Below are 15,550 nucleotides of genomic sequence, written 5' to 3' on the forward strand. Positions count from 1 at the left end.
AGGGCATCTTCAGTAAAAGACTGGTCTATAGTTTTCTCATTAAAAAGCTGCTGATAAAACTGGTGAGCTTGGTTGAGCATACCTTCAGTTGTAGTTTCACCCTCTAATTCTGTTATCATTTCCTTAGCAGCAACTACTTTTTTAAAAAAAAATCTTGAGCACTTTTCATTTTTCTCCATCACTTCAATTTTTGAGTTATAAATTATTTCCTTACCCTTCGACTCTATACTCTTTTTAATTTCTTTTTTTGTTGCTTCAATTAAATCGTCCATTTCAAGTCCCACATCTCTTAGTTGATAACAGGTCTGCAATTTAGTAATAAGCCTTTTATGCCAAGCGGACTTTTCTCTTGCATTGGCTATGCTGACCTTGATAAAAAAACTTTTTATCTTCATCTTGCTGTATTCCCACCATTCTAGCAGAGTTAAAAATTTTTGTTGTTTTGTTCTTAAATAATTAAAAAACGCTTTAAAATCTGTTCTTACCTTAGGATCTTGTAACAATGTTGTATTTAGCCTCCAAACTCCTCTTGCCTTGACAAGCCCAGGTAATTCTAACTCTGATAGCAACATCTTATGATCTGAAAAAATGTTTGGGATTAAGACAACAGATTTGACATTCACATATTGGGACATGAAAATAAAATCAATACGAGATTTAGAAGAAGAGTTCTCCCAAGTATAACCGGGATCATTACTACGGATCTCTTTCCAGGAGTCTCTAAGAAAAAAATCAGTTAACAAATCCTTTAGTTGTTTCTCTGTTTTGTCTTTTTTAGGAACGGTGGAACTCCCGCTTCTCCCTTCACCAGGCAAGACACAATTGAAATCCCCACAGAACATCAGAGGCGATGAACCAGGTAGGTAATATTGCACATCTTCAAACAACTGATGTCTCTCTTCCTTCACCGGAGAAGCATAAATGTTCAAAAGTCTAAAGTCCACACCTTTAAAACTAATATTTAAGAAAAGAGCACGTCCAGAAGAAATGTCCACAAAAGAGTTGATTTTAAAGTCATGCGACCTAAACAGCACTCCAATGCCAGAGGAACGATTTTCATTATCTCCGGACCAGATAGAGGGCCCATGAGGCCAATCTTTTCTTAAATCTGCATAATTCATATCAAAGTCAATGTTACATTCTTGCAAACAAAAGACATCACAGTCCACTGTTGACAGGTAGGAAAACAAAGCAGCCCTTCTTGTAGAGCCCCTTATACTCCTCACATTGAGCGAGGCTACTTTAATTGATGAGGTCATGATAGGATAGTTCAGGTCACACTACTGTCAGAATCAGACATAAAGCCCACCGATGTTAACGGGCTCTGCACTTCTGAGTCCGAAAAAGAAATGTTTATAGGGTCTGAAGGCCTTGGCTCCTCAGGAGGGGCAGCGGGAGCCATTGGCTTGTATTGCAGAAGACTTGGTTTTAATGGACACTTCTTGGAAGTCTCCCTGGCCACATTCTCATCAGACCTATCATCTGTTTTCCTTTTCCTACGAGTTTCCAGCTCCATTGCTTCTTCCTCCGAGCTAAATGTCCCGATTTCAGCAGAGGGACTCCCCTCCACCACCATATCACCCGGATCAGAATCAGCAGCCCAGTCCTTAGATGAAGCTTCCCTCCTCTCAGGACGGACAGGTTTCTCAGCTGGAGGTTTCTGCATAGACGTGGGCTTATGCGCAGCAGGAATAGGAGAACTGGCAGGTTTTCCCTGCGCAGCAGGCACTGAAGTGCTTGTGGACCCGCCTACAGGGGGTTGTGTTCGCACAGTAGATACAGGAGCACCGGTGGGACCCCCCTTAGCAGCAGGAGCAGGAGGGTTGGTTGGCTTCCTCTGTGCAGCAGGTGCAGACGTACCACCTGATGTACTAGCAGGCTTGGTCTGTGGAGCAGGTACTGGAGAGCTAGAAGACTGCCCCGGCGCTGTAGACGCACCCGCAGGAGCAGGAACAGCAGAGGGTTGCCTCTGCCCCCCGGGAGCAGATGGAGGCACACGGGCAGGTTGCTTTGCCAGCGTTTCAGCATAGGTTTCCGCCTTTTTCTTCAAAGGACACTCCCGGAAGGAGTGACCTGGGACCCGGCAGATGTTGCACACCATCTCATTGGTACAGTCCATTGTGGCATGTCCATGCTTGTAGCACTTCTTACAGATTGCCACCTCCTCCTTGCAGTTCTCATAAGTGTGACCGAAACACATGCATTTCCGGCAGAAGAGGGGCATGTCCGGGTAGAAGAGGCGCCCCCGCTCCCTACCGATCAGGAAACTTGACGGAGGATGACGCTGACCACCAATGCCATTTGGATCTTCACAAAATTTAACAAAAAATTTATGCTTTCCCGTCCAGAGGTTTTCCTCATTCATGACCTTGTGGGAATACCGCAGTTCTGGGAAATAGTTTTGAAGAAAGCAAATAATATTAACTAAGGGAACATGAGGGTTGCTCATCTGAACCACGAGCGGCTTCTCTCCACCGGAGTAAAGGATGACAAAGGTGAGTCCTTTAAGATCCTCATCTGAAAGGTGCAGGTGAATCTGGCGGAAGAGGTTCTGGCACGCATACTCCGACTCCAGAGTCAAAGTGAAGGAACCGGGGCGATCTTGAAGGGCCAGGATGTCTTCCCTCTTTACTCCTAGGATCTCCAGCAGCACTCTCCTCACGAAAAACTTCAAGGTCATCTTCTCCTTGGATGCATCGTCCACTTCGATCTTGAAAGAGTTCTTGATGCGAAGGTCACCAGCTCTGGCATAGCGCACTGCGGCCGCTACTGCTGATGCCATCTTCAAAAGGTAGATAGGGTCGATCGCCTTCTTGGTTTCTTTGCGTATCTGCCCCCTAAAGCAGCATGAGGCTTAAGACGGCTTTTACACCGCCGATGCCTCAAGGCCAAGGGCACGATTGGCTTAGAATCCTTCTGGCAAGATGTGGTATCTTAGCCAAAAGGCCGAGAAGCGATAACCAGAATTGGTTTCAAACTACGGAGCCACCCAAGGATCCTGAAAAGTCCATTTGTGGAGATGAGCTCCTGGACTCCCGTTAAGAAGACATGTTGTCAACCTCTAGATCCCTTACATGCCTGCACTTTTCGGCTTGCTGCTGCTGCAATCCACGCGTTTTAGATCTGCATAACTCCACCTCTTTAAACACAGCACCTTCACCCCCTGCTGTTCCCACCCGCCTCAACACCGTTGGAAGGGAGGAGAACCAATTAAGGCGGGGGGTGGGGTGGAACGAGCAGCTGTCTACCCTTAGCAGGAGGGCTCCTGATTACATACCTCTCCTGCTGCTGCTGCTGCTGGCTGTCCAGCAGCAGACTGAAGGTGGCTGCTGCTGTGCACAGGTATATAAAGGCTCAGAGCCTATTATGACACGCGCAGCCAGCGTTCCATTGCCACATTCCATCTACTGCAGGCAGGATACCTGGCTGGCTGAATGTCGCTGAGAAGCTCACAGAGACCGCCATAAGCAACAGTTTAACAGAATGCCACAGACTAATCAACCAAACTTTTTGGGTTGGGTTCTCTTTTATAGTCTGCAGGCATTAAATGAAAGAAGTCAGTGTTCCAGCAGAAGGAGACAACGTTTCAGAAAAGGCATTGTAGCAAACCAAAAAAGAAATTTTAAGCGCAGCAGAGTAACCAGCGCACATACCTGTTAGCTCAGGTGAGTTTAAAAGGCTGCTGTTGATAACAAGGGCATTTGCTAAATAGATGGTGTGTGTGCAACAATATACTGAAAGGTCAATTATATTGTGCAGCTTATCTCACCACCTGTAGTTATTTAGGTGAAAGCTCCAAAATGCTTGCCAAATATGTCTGTTTATCCAAAAGGAAGTAAAAAGGGAGAGCTAGAAAGATAGCATTGCATCACATTACATGGCAATGCAATGCACAGTTGCTGAAGTTGAACCAAAATGAGCTTGTAATCTGGCTTCTGTAACTTTGAACATGAAAAATCCAATGAGGAGAAGAAAAGCAAAGCCAAAGAGTCCATCCCCAAATCCGACAAACAAGCAAAATGAACAAAAAACATTGAATTCAATTCTTTCTGATTTTAGAAACTGCATTAAAGAAGGGGTGCACCGGTCCTGGAGATACTGCAATACCAGGTCAATGCGTGGAGTGGACAGAGCAAGCTCTTTTTCCATCTCCCTGTTCTAAAAATCCATTTAATATATGGTCCCCAGATAGGGGACGTATCAGATATTAAACTGATAAGAACAGATACTACACTTGATCTTAGCCAAAAGGCCGAGAAGCGATAACCAGAATTGGTTTCAAACTACGGAGCCACCCAAGGATCCTGAAAAGTCCATTTGTGGAGATGAGCTCCTGGACTCCCGTTAAGAAGACATGTTGTCAACCTCTAGATCCCTTACATGCCTACACTTTTCGGGTTTGCTGCTGCTGCAATCCACGCGTTTTATATCTGCATAACTCCACCTCTTTAAACACAGCACCTTCACCCCCTGCTGTTCCCACCCGCCTCAACACCGTTGGAAGGGAGGAGAACCAATTAAGGCGGGGGGTGGGGTGGAACGAGCAGCTGTCTACCCTTAGCAGGAGGGCTCCTGATTACATACCTCTCCTGCTGCTGCTGCTGCTGGCTGTCCAGCAGCAGACTGAAGGTGGCTGCTGCTGTGCACAGGTATATATAGGCTCAGAGCCTATTATGACACGCGCAGCCAGCGTTCCATTGCCACATTCCATCTACTGCAGGCAGGATACCTGGCTGGCTGAATGTCGCTGAGAAGCTCACAGAGACCGCCATAAGCAACAGTTTAACAGAATGCCACAGACTAATCAACCAAACTTTTTGGGTTGGGTTCTCTTTTATAGTCTGCAGGCATTAAATGAAAGAAGTCAGTGTTCCAGCAGAAGGAGACAACGTTTCAGAAAAGGCATTGTAGCAAACCAAAAAAGAAATTTTAAGCGCAGCAGAGTAACCAGCGCACATACCTGTTAGCTCAGGTGAGTTTAAAAGGCTGCTGTTGATAACAAGGGCATTTGCTAAATAGATGGTGTGTGTGCAACAATATACTGAAAGGTCAATTATATTGTGCAGCTTATCTCACCACCTGTAGTTATTTAGGTGAAAGCTCCAAAATGCTTGCCTAATATGTCTGTTTATCCAAAAGGAAGTAAAAAGGGAGAGCTAGAAAGATAGCATTGCATCACATTACATGGCAATGCAATGCACAGTTGCGTAGGTTGAACCAAAATGAGCTTGTAATCTGGCTTCTGCAACTTTGAACATGAAAAATCCAATGAGGAGAAGAAAAGCAAAGCCAAAGAGTCCATCCCCAAATCCGACAAACAAGCAAAATGAACAAAAAACATTGAATTCAATTCTTTCTGATTTTAGAAACTGCATTAAAGAAGGGGTGCACCGGTCCTGGAGATACTGCAATACCAGGTCAATGCGTGGAGTGGACAGAGCAAGCTCTTTTTCCATCTCCCTGTTCTAAAAATCCATTTAATATATGGTCCCCAGATAGGGGACGTATCAGATATTAAACTGATAAGAACAGATACTACACTTGATCTTAGCCAAAAGGCCGAGAAGCGATAACCAGAATTGGTTTCAAACTACGGAGCCACCCAAGGATCCTGAAAAGTCCATTTGTGGAGATGAGCTCCTGGACTCCCGTTAAGAAGACATGTTGTCAACCTCTAGATCCCTTACATGCCTGCACTTTTCGGCTTGCTGCTGCTGCAATCCACGCGTTTTAGATCTGCATAACTCCACCTCTTTAAACACAGCACCTTCACCCCCTGCTGTTCCCACCCGCCTCAACACCGTTGGAAGGGAGGAGAACCAATTAAGGCGGGGGGTGGGGTGGAACGAGCAGCTGTCTACCCTTAGCAGGAGGGCTCCTGATTACATACCTCTCCTGCTGCTGCTGCTGCTGGCTGTCCAGCAGCAGACTGAAGGTGGCTGCTGCTGTGCACAGGTATATAAAGGCTCAGAGCCTATTATGACACGCGCAGCCAGCGTTCCATTGCCACATTCCATCTACTGCAGGCAGGATACCTGGCTGGCTGAATGTCGCTGAGAAGAACACAGAGACCGCCATAAGCAACAGTTTAACAGAATGCCACAGACTAATCAACCAAACTTTTTGGGTTGGGTTCTCTTTTATAGTCTGCAGGCATTAAATGAAAGAAGTCAGTGTTCCAGCAGAAGGAGACAACGTTTCAGAAAAGGCATTGTAGCAAACCAAAAAAGAAATTTTAAGCGCAGCAGAGTAACCAGCGCACATACCTGTTAGCTCAGGTGAGTTTAAAAGGCTGCTGTTGATAACAAGGGCATTTGCTAAATAGATGGTGTGTGTGCAACAATATACTGAAAGGTCAATTATATTGTGCAGCTTATCTCACCACCTGTAGTTATTTAGGTGAAAGCTCCAAAATGCTTGCCTAATATGTCTGTTTATCCAAAAGGAAGTAAAAAGGGAGAGCTAGAAAGATAGCATTGCATCACATTACATGGCAATGCAATGCACAGTTGCTGAAGTTGAACCAAAATGAGCTTGTAATCTGGCTTCTGCAACTTTGAACATGAAAAATCCAATGAGGAGAAGAAAAGCAAAGCCAAAGAGTCCATCCCCAAATCCGACAAACAAGCAAAATGAACAAAAAACATTGAATTCAATTCTTTCTGATTTTAGAAACTGCATTAAAGAAGGGTTGCACCGGTCCTGGAGATACTGCAATACCAGGTCAATGCGTGGAGTGGACAGAGCAAGCTCTTTTTCCATCTCCCTGTTCTAAAAATCCATTTAATATATGGTCCCCAGATAGGGGACGTATCAGATATTAAACTGATAAGAACAGATACTACACTTGATCTTAGCCAAAAGGCCGAGAAGCGATAACCAGAATTGGTTTCAAACTACGGAGCCACCCAAGGATCCTGAAAAGTCCATTTGTGGAGATGAGCTCCTGGACTCCCGTTAAGAAGACATGTTGTCAACCTCTAGATCCCTTACATGCCTGCACTTTTCGGCTTGCTGCTGCTGCAATCCACGCGTTTTAGATCTGCATAACTCCACCTCTTTAAACACAGCACCTTCACCCCCTGCTGTTCCCACCCGCCTCAACACCGTTGGAAGGGAGGAGAACCAATTAAGGTGGGGGGTGGGGTGGAACGAGCAGCTGTCTACCCTTAGCAGGAGGGCTCCTGATTACATACCTCTCCTGCTGCTGCTGCTGCTGGCTGTCCAGCAGCAGACTGAAGGTGGCTGCTGCTGTGCACAGGTATATAAAGGCTCAGAGCCTATTATGACACGCGCAGCCAGCGTTCCATTGCCACATTCCATCTACTGCAGGCAGGATACCTGGCTGGCTGAATGTCGCTGAGAAGCTCACAGAGACCGCCATAAGCAACAGTTTAACAGAATGCCACAGACTAATCAACCAAACTTTTTGGGTTGGGTTCTCTTTTATAGTCTGCAGGCATTAAATGAAAGAAGTCAGTGTTCCAGCAGAAGGAGACAACGTTTCAGAAAAGGCATTGTAGCAAACCAAAAAAGAAATTTTAAGCGCAGCAGAGTAACCAGCGCACATACCTGTTAGCTCAGGTGAGTTTAAAAGGCTGCTGTTGATAACAAGGGCATTTGCTAAATAGATGGTGTGTGTGCAACAATATACTGAAAGGTCAATTATATTGTGCAGCTTATCTCACCACCTGTAGTTATTTAGGTGAAAGCTCCAAAATGCTTGCCTAATATGTCTGTTTATCCAAAAGGAAGTAAAAAGGGAGAGCTAGAAAGATAGCATTGCATCACATTACATGGCAATGCAATGCACAGTTGCTGAAGTTGAACCAAAATGAGCTTGTAATCTGGCTTCTGCAACTTTGAACATGAAAAATCCAATGAGGAGAAGAAAAGCAAAGCCAAAGAGTCCATCCCCAAATCCGACAAACAAGCAAAATGAACAAAAAACATTGAATTCAATTCTTTCTGATTTTAGAAACTGCATTAAAGAAGGGGTGCACCGGTCCTGGAGATACTGCAATACCAGGTCAATGCGTGGAGTGGATAGAGCAAGCTCTTTTTCCATCTCCCTGTTCTAAAAATCCATTTAATATATGGTCCCCAGATAGGGGACGTATCAGATATTAAACTGATAAGAACAGATACTACACTTGATCTTAGCCAAAAGGCCGAGAAGCGATAACCAGAATTGGTTTCAAACTACGGAGCCACCCAAGGATCCTGAAAAGTCCATTTGTGGAGATGAGCTCCTGGACTCCCGTTAAGAAGACATGTTGTCAACCTCTAGATCCCTTACATGCCTGCACTTTTCGGCTTGCTGCTGCTGCAATCCACGCGTTTTAGATCTGCATAACTCCACCTCTTTAAACACAGCACCTTCACCCTCTGCTGTTCCCACCCGCCTCAACACCGTTGGAAGGGAGGAGAACCAATTAAGGCGGGGGGTGGGGTGGAACGAGCAGCTGTCTACCCTTAGCAGGAGGGCTCCTGATTACATACCTCTCCTGCTGCTGCTGCTGCTGGCTGTCCAGCAGCAGACTGAAGGTGGCTGCTGCTGTGCACAGGTATATAAAGGCTCAGAGCCTATTATGACACGCGCAGCCAGCATTCCATTGCCACATTCCATCTACTGCAGGCAGGATACCTGGCTGGCTGAATGTCGCTGAGAAGCTCACAGAGACCGCCATAAGCAACAGTTTAACAGAATGCCACAGACTAATCAACCAAACTTTTTGGGTTGGGTTCTCTTTTATAGTCTGCAGGCATTAAATGAAAGAAGTCAGTGTTCCAGCAGAAGGAGACAACGTTTCAGAAAAGGCATTGTAGCAAACCAAAAAAGAAATTTTAAGCGCAGCAGAGTAACCAGCGCACATACCTGTTAGCTCAGGTGAGTTTAAAAGGCTGCTGTTGATAACAAGGGCATTTGATAAATAGATGGTGTGTGTGCAACAATATACTGAAAGGTCAATTATATTGTGCAGCTTATCTCACCACCTGTAGTTATTTAGGTGAAAGCTCCAAAATGCTTGCCTAATATGTCTGTTTATCCAAAAGGAAGTAAAAAGGGAGAGCTAGAAAGATAGCATTGCATCACATTACATGGCAATGCAATGCACAGTTGCTGAAGTTGAACCAAAATGAGCTTGTAATCTGGCTTCTGCAACTTTGAACATGAAAAATCCAATGAGGAGAAGAAAAGCAAAGCCAAAGAGTCCATCCCCAAATCCGACAAACAAGCAAAATGAACAAAAAACATTGAATTCAATTCTTTCTGATTTTAGAAACTGCATTAAAGAAGGGGTGCACCGGTCCTGGAGATACTGCAATACCAGGTCAATGCGTGGAGTGGACAGAGCAAGCTCTTTTTCCATCTCCCTGTTCTAAAAATCCATTTAATATATGGTCCCCAGATAGGGGACGTATCAGATATTAAACTGATAAGAACAGATACTACACTTGATCTTAGCCAAAAGGCCGAGAAGCGATAACCAGAATTGGTTTCAAACTACGGAGCCACCCAAGGATCCTGAAAAGTCCATTTGTGGAGATGAGCTCCTGGACTCCCGTTAAGAAGACATGTTGTCAACCTCTAGATCCCTTACATGCCTGCACTTTTCGGCTTGCTGCTGCTGCAATCCACGCGTTTTAGATCTGCATAACTCCACCTCTTTAAACACAGCACCTTCACCCCCTGCTGTTCCCACCCGCCTCAACACCGTTGGAAGGGAGGAGAACCAATTAAGGCGGGGGGTGGGGTGGAACGAGCAGCTGTCTACCCTTAGCAGGAGGGCTCCTGATTACATACCTCTCCTGCTGCTGCTGCTGCTGGCTGTCCAGCAGCAGACTGAAGGTGGCTGCTGCTGTGCACAGGTATATAAAGGCTCAGAGCCTATTATGACACGCGCAGCCAGCGTTCCATTGCCACATTCCATCTACTGCAGGCAGGATACCTGGCTGGCTGAATGTCGCTGAGAAGCTCACAGAGACCGCCATAAGCAACAGTTTAACAGAATGCCACAGACTAATCAACCAAACTTTTTGGGTTGGGTTCTCTTTTATAGTCTGCAGGCATTAAATGAAAGAAGTCAGTGTTCCAGCAGAAGGAGACAACGTTTCAGAAAAGGCATTGTAGCAAACCAAAAAAGAAATTTTAAGCGCAGCAGAGTAACCAGCGCACATACCTGTTAGCTCAGGTGAGTTTAAAAGGCTGCTGTTGATAACAAGGGCATTTGCTAAATAGATGGTGTGTGTGCAACAATATACTGAAAGGTCAATTATATTGTGCAGCTTATCTCACCACCTGTAGTTATTTAGGTGAAAGCTCCAAAATGCTTGCCTAATATGTCTGTTTATCCAAAAGGAAGTAAAAAGGGAGAGCTAGAAAGATAGCATTGCATCACATTACATGGCAATGCAATGCACAGTTGCTGAAGTTGAACCAAAATGAGCTTGTAATCTGGCTTCTGCAACTTTGAACATGAAAAATCCAATGAGGAGAAGAAAAGCAAAGCCAAAGAGTCCATCCCCAAATCCGACAAACAAGCAAAATGAACAAAAAACATTGAATTCAATTCTTTCTGATTTTAGAAACTGCATTAAAGAAGGGTTGCACCGGTCCTGGAGATACTGCAATACCAGGTCAATGCGTGGAGTGGACAGAGCAAGCTCTTTTTCCATCTCCCTGTTCTAAAAATCCATTTAATATATGGTCCCCAGATAGGGGACGTATCAGATATTAAACTGATAAGAACAGATACTACACTTGATCTTAGCCAAAAGGCCGAGAAGCGATAACCAGAATTGGTTTCAAACTACGGAGCCACCCAAGGATCCTGAAAAGTCCATTTGTGGAGATGAGCTCCTGGACTCCCGTTAAGAAGACATGTTGTCAACCTCTAGATCCCTTACATGCCTGCACTTTTCGGCTTGCTGCTGCTGCAATCCACGCGTTTTAGATCTGCATAACTCCACCTCTTTAAACACAGCACCTTCACCCCCTGCTGTTCCCACCCGCCTCAACACCGTTGGAAGGGAGGAGAACCAATTAAGGCGGGGGGTGGGGTGGAACGAGCAGCTGTCTACCCTTAGCAGGAGGGCTCCTGATTACATACCTCTCCTGCTGCTGCTGCTGCTGGCTGTCCAGCAGCAGACTGAAGGTGGCTGCTGCTGTGCACAGGTATATAAAGGCTCAGAGCCTATTATGACACGCGCAGCCAGCGTTCCATTGCCACATTCCATCTACTGCAGGCAGGATACCTGGCTGGCTGAATGTCGCTGAGAAGCTCACAGAGACCGCCATAAGCAACAGTTTAACAGAATGCCACAGACTAATCAACCAAACTTTTTGGGTTGGGTTCTCTTTTATAGTCTGCAGGCATTAAATGAAAGAAGTCAGTGTTCCAGCAGAAGGAGACAACGTTTCAGAAAAAGCATTGTAGCAAACCAAAAAAGAAATTTTAAGCGCAGCAGAGTAACCAGCGCACATACCTGTTAGCTCAGGTGAGTTTAAAAGGCTGCTGTTGATAACAAGGGCATTTGCTAAATAGATGGTGTGTGTGCAACAATATACTGAAAGGTCAATTATATTGTGCAGCTTATCTCACCACCTGTAGTTATTTAGGTGAAAGCTCCAAAATGCTTGCCTAATATGTCTGTTTATCCAAAAGGAAGTAAAAAGGGAGAGCTAGAAAGATAGCATTGCATCACATTACATGGCAATGCAATGCACAGTTGCTGAAGTTGAACCAAAATGAGCTTGTAATCTGGCTTCTGCAACTTTGAACATGAAAAATCCAATGAGGAGAAGAAAAGTAAAGCCAAAGAGTCCATCCCCAAATCCGACAAACAAGCAAAATGAACAAAAAACATTGAATTCAATTCTTTCTGATTTTAGAAACTGCATTAAAGAAGGGGTGCACCGGTCCTGGAGATACTGCAATACCAGGTCAATGCGTGGAGTGGACAGAGCAAGCTCTTTTTCCATCTCCCTGTTCTAAAAATCCATTTAATATATGGTCCCCAGATAGGGGACGTATCAGATATTAAACTGATAAGAACAGATACTACACTTGATCTTAGCCAAAAGGCCGAGAAGCGATAACCAGAATTAGTTTCAAACTACGGAGCCACCCAAGGATCCTGAAAAGTCCATTTGTGGAGATGAGCTCCTGGACTCCCGTTAAGAAGACATGTTGTCAACCTCTAGATCCCTTACATGCCTGCACTTTTCGGCTTGCTGCTGCTGCAATCCACGCGTTTTAGATCTGCATAACTCCACCTCTTTAAACACAGCACCTTCACCCCCTGCTGTTCCCACCCGCCTCAACACCGTTGGAAGGGAGGAGAACCAATTAAGGCGGGGGGTGGGGTGGAACGAGCAGCTGTCTACCCTTAGCAGGAGGGCTCCTGATTACATACCTCTCCTGCTGCTGCTGCTGCTGGCTGTCCAGCAGCAGACTGAAGGTGGCTGCTGCTGTGCACAGGTATATAAAGGCTCAGAGCCTATTATGACACGCGCAGCCAGCGTTCCATTGCCACATTCCATCTACTGCAGGCAGGATACCTGGCTGGCTGAATGTCGCTGAGAAGCTCACAGAGACCGCCATAAGCAACAGTTTAACAGAATGCCACAGACTAATCAACCAAACTTTTTGGGTTGGGTTCTCTTTTATAGTCTGCAGGCATTAAATGAAAGAAGTCAGTGTTCCAGCAGAAGGAGACAACGTTTCAGAAAAGGCATTGTAGCAAACCAAAAAAGAAATTTTAAGCGCAGCAGAGTAACCAGCGCACATACCTGTTAGCTCAGGTGAGTTTAAAAGGCTGCTGTTGATAACAAGGGCATTTGCTAAATAGATGGTGTGTGTGCAACAATATACTGAAAGGTCAATTATATTGTGCAGCTTATCTCACCACCTGTAGTTATTTAGGTGAAAGCTCCAAAATGCTTGCCTAATATGTCTGTTTATCCAAAAGGAAGTAAAAAGGGAGAGCTAGAAAGATAGCATTGCATCACATTACATGGCAATGCAATGCACAGTTGCTGAAGTTGAACCAAAATGAGCTTGTAATCTGGCTTCTGCAACTTTGAACATGAAAAATCCAATGAGGAGAAGAAAAGCAAAGCCAAAGAGTCCATCCCCAAATCCGACAAACAAGCAAAATGAACAAAAAACATTGAATTCAATTCTTTCTGATTTTAGAAACTGCATTAAAGAAGGGGTGCACCGGTCCTGGAGATACTGCAATACCAGGTCAATGCGTGGAGTGGACAGAGCAAGCTCTTTTTCCATCTCCCTGTTCTAAAAATCCATTTAATATATGGTCCCCAGATAGGGGACGTATCAGATATTAAACTGATAAGAACAGATACTACACTTGATCTTAGCCAAAAGGCCGAGAAGCGATAACCAGAATTGGTTTCAAACTACGGAGCCACCCAAGGATCCTGAAAAGTCCATTTGTGGAGATGAGCTCCTGGACTCCCGTTAAGAAGACATGTTGTCAACCTCTAGATCCCTTACATGCCTGCACTTTTCGGCTTGCTGCTGCTGCAATCCACGCGTTTTAGATCTGCATAACTCCACCTCTTTAAACACAGCACCTTCACCCCCTGCTGTTCCCACCCGCCTCAACACCGTTGGAAGGGAGGAGAACCAATTAAGGCGGGGGGTGGGGTGGAACGAGCAGCTGTCTACCCTTAGCAGGAGGGCTCCTGATTACATACCTCTCCTGCTGCTGCTGCTGCTGGCTGTCCAGCAGCAGACTGAAGGTGGCTGCTGCTGTGCACAGGTATATAAAGGCTCAGAGCCTATTATGACACGCGCAGCCAGCGTTCCATTGCCACATTCCATCTACTGCAGGCAGGATACCTGGCTGGCTGAATGTCGCTGAGAAGCTCACAGAGACCGCCATAAGCAACAGTTTAACAGAATGCCACAGACTAATCAACCAAACTTTTTGGGTTGGGTTCTCTTTTATAGTCTGCAGGCATTAAATGAAAGAAGTCAGTGTTCCAGCAGAAGGAGACAACGTTTCAGAAAAGGCATTGTAGCAAACCAAAAAAGAAATTTTAAGCGCAGCAGAGTAACCAGCGCACATACCTGTTAGCTCAGGTGAGTTTAAAAGGCTGCTGTTGATAACAAGGGCATTTGCTAAATAGATGGTGTGTGTGCAACAATATACTGAAAGGTCAATTATATTGTGCAGCTTATCTCACCACCTGTAGTTATTTAGGTGAAAGCTCCAAAATGCTTGCCTAATATGTCTGTTTATCCAAAAGGAAGTAAAAAGGGAGAGCTAGAAAGATAGCATTGCATCACATTACATGGCAATGCAATGCACAGTTGCTGAAGTTGAACCAAAATGAGCTTGTAATCTGGCTTCTGCAACTTTGAACATGAAAAATCCAATGAGGAGAAGAAAAGCAAAGCCAAAGAGTCCATCCCCAAATCCGACAAACAAGCAAAATGAACAAAAAACATTGAATTCAATTCTTTCTGATTTTTGAAACTGCATTAAAGAAGGGGTGCACCGGTCCTGGAGATACTGCAATACCAGGTCAATGCGTGGAGTGGACAGAGCAAGCTCTTTTTCCATCTCCCTGTTCTAAAAATCCATTTAATATATGGTCCCCAGATAGGGGACGTATCAGATATTAAACTGATAAGAACAGATTTTTTTTTTTTTTTTTTTTTTCCAAACACTCAGAAATTAAGTTTTATAATCTTAAATCGTATATCACCAAACTCAAGATTTTAGTTCCATCATCGTGTTTAGATATTATATTTATATTTTTTCATTTGAATTAATATATATAAAGTTAAACATAACAATTCCTTTGCAGTTTCAACAGTTTCCAAACAAATCACCACTGACATTACTTCACCCGGTTTCCCAAACTAAATATCCCCTTTTTCTCTTTTACTTTCCTCCCAACAAAACCCCTTAACTTCTTTTCTTCCTCCTCATGCTCTAACCGCATCTGTTCCCTATCATACTCTTCCTCATCATCTCTGAAAGTCACCACCTTCTCCAACACTTTACCCTTTTCCTCTTTTACTTCTTTCTTTTCACCAGATACTTTCCTTGATCCACAATTTTCCTGTACCGTTACCTTTTTCTTCAATTTCACCTTTAAACTTTCAACTTCTTTTCCCTGCTTATTCTCCTCTATAATTATGGCATCAACTTCCTTCTTCATTTTATCACCAATATCTTCCTTTTGTCCTCCAAAGTTCTTTTCAAAAGTTCCTTTGCTGCTTTCCATGTAACAATACCCAGAACTCCCGTTTACCATAATCCTCCCATTATGCAAATTTTCTTCTCCTGTTGTCCACACCAAAAAACGTCTCTTTCCGTTCCAAATACCAACTTTGTTCCTGTATAATTTCTGAAACTTTACCATCTTACATTTAGATTCCAAAAAAACCATTATCTCCTCTATTTCCACAAACGGATTGTCCATGTAAATTATCACACTCTTCGGTTTCCCCATGAATGATGCACTTACTCCAATTTTCCCAGAATCCTCTTCACTCCAGCCTTTGAA

General features: G+C 44.4%; 9 non-coding genes across 9 annotated transcripts; all 9 read right to left on the reverse strand.

Annotated features, from left to right (window-relative positions):
* Positions 1-4,073: 4,073 nt before the first annotated feature.
* LOC141228692 (U2 spliceosomal RNA) lies at positions 4,074-4,264 on the reverse strand. The gene has a single exon (XR_012295496.1). It is a non-coding gene; the product is annotated as a U2 spliceosomal RNA (small nuclear RNA).
* A 1,116-nt stretch (positions 4,265-5,380) lies between these two features.
* Positions 5,381-5,571, reverse strand: LOC141228694 (U2 spliceosomal RNA). Its single transcript, XR_012295498.1, has one exon. It is a non-coding gene; the product is annotated as a U2 spliceosomal RNA (small nuclear RNA).
* A 1,115-nt stretch (positions 5,572-6,686) lies between these two features.
* LOC141228181 (U2 spliceosomal RNA) lies at positions 6,687-6,877 on the reverse strand. Its single transcript, XR_012295101.1, has one exon. It is a non-coding gene; the product is annotated as a U2 spliceosomal RNA (small nuclear RNA).
* A 1,115-nt stretch (positions 6,878-7,992) lies between these two features.
* LOC141228578 (U2 spliceosomal RNA) lies at positions 7,993-8,183 on the reverse strand. Its single transcript, XR_012295385.1, has one exon. It is a non-coding gene; the product is annotated as a U2 spliceosomal RNA (small nuclear RNA).
* A 1,115-nt stretch (positions 8,184-9,298) lies between these two features.
* On the reverse strand, positions 9,299-9,489 carry LOC141228695 (U2 spliceosomal RNA). The gene has a single exon (XR_012295499.1). It is a non-coding gene; the product is annotated as a U2 spliceosomal RNA (small nuclear RNA).
* A 1,115-nt stretch (positions 9,490-10,604) lies between these two features.
* Positions 10,605-10,795, reverse strand: LOC141228182 (U2 spliceosomal RNA). The gene has a single exon (XR_012295102.1). It is a non-coding gene; the product is annotated as a U2 spliceosomal RNA (small nuclear RNA).
* A 1,115-nt stretch (positions 10,796-11,910) lies between these two features.
* Positions 11,911-12,101, reverse strand: LOC141228696 (U2 spliceosomal RNA). Its single transcript, XR_012295500.1, has one exon. It is a non-coding gene; the product is annotated as a U2 spliceosomal RNA (small nuclear RNA).
* Positions 12,102-13,216: 1,115 nt separating this feature from the next.
* On the reverse strand, positions 13,217-13,407 carry LOC141228697 (U2 spliceosomal RNA). The gene has a single exon (XR_012295501.1). It is a non-coding gene; the product is annotated as a U2 spliceosomal RNA (small nuclear RNA).
* Positions 13,408-14,522: 1,115 nt separating this feature from the next.
* On the reverse strand, positions 14,523-14,716 carry LOC141228434 (U2 spliceosomal RNA). The gene has a single exon (XR_012295314.1). It is a non-coding gene; the product is annotated as a U2 spliceosomal RNA (small nuclear RNA).
* Between the last annotated feature and the right edge of the window lie 834 nt (positions 14,717-15,550).

This window comes from Phyllobates terribilis, unplaced genomic scaffold (assembly GCF_046119375.1).
Source record: "Phyllobates terribilis strain yellow unplaced genomic scaffold, ASM4611937v1 Scaffold_437__1_contigs__length_1545540, whole genome shotgun sequence".
Taxonomy (NCBI): domain Eukaryota; kingdom Metazoa; phylum Chordata; class Amphibia; order Anura; family Dendrobatidae; genus Phyllobates; species Phyllobates terribilis.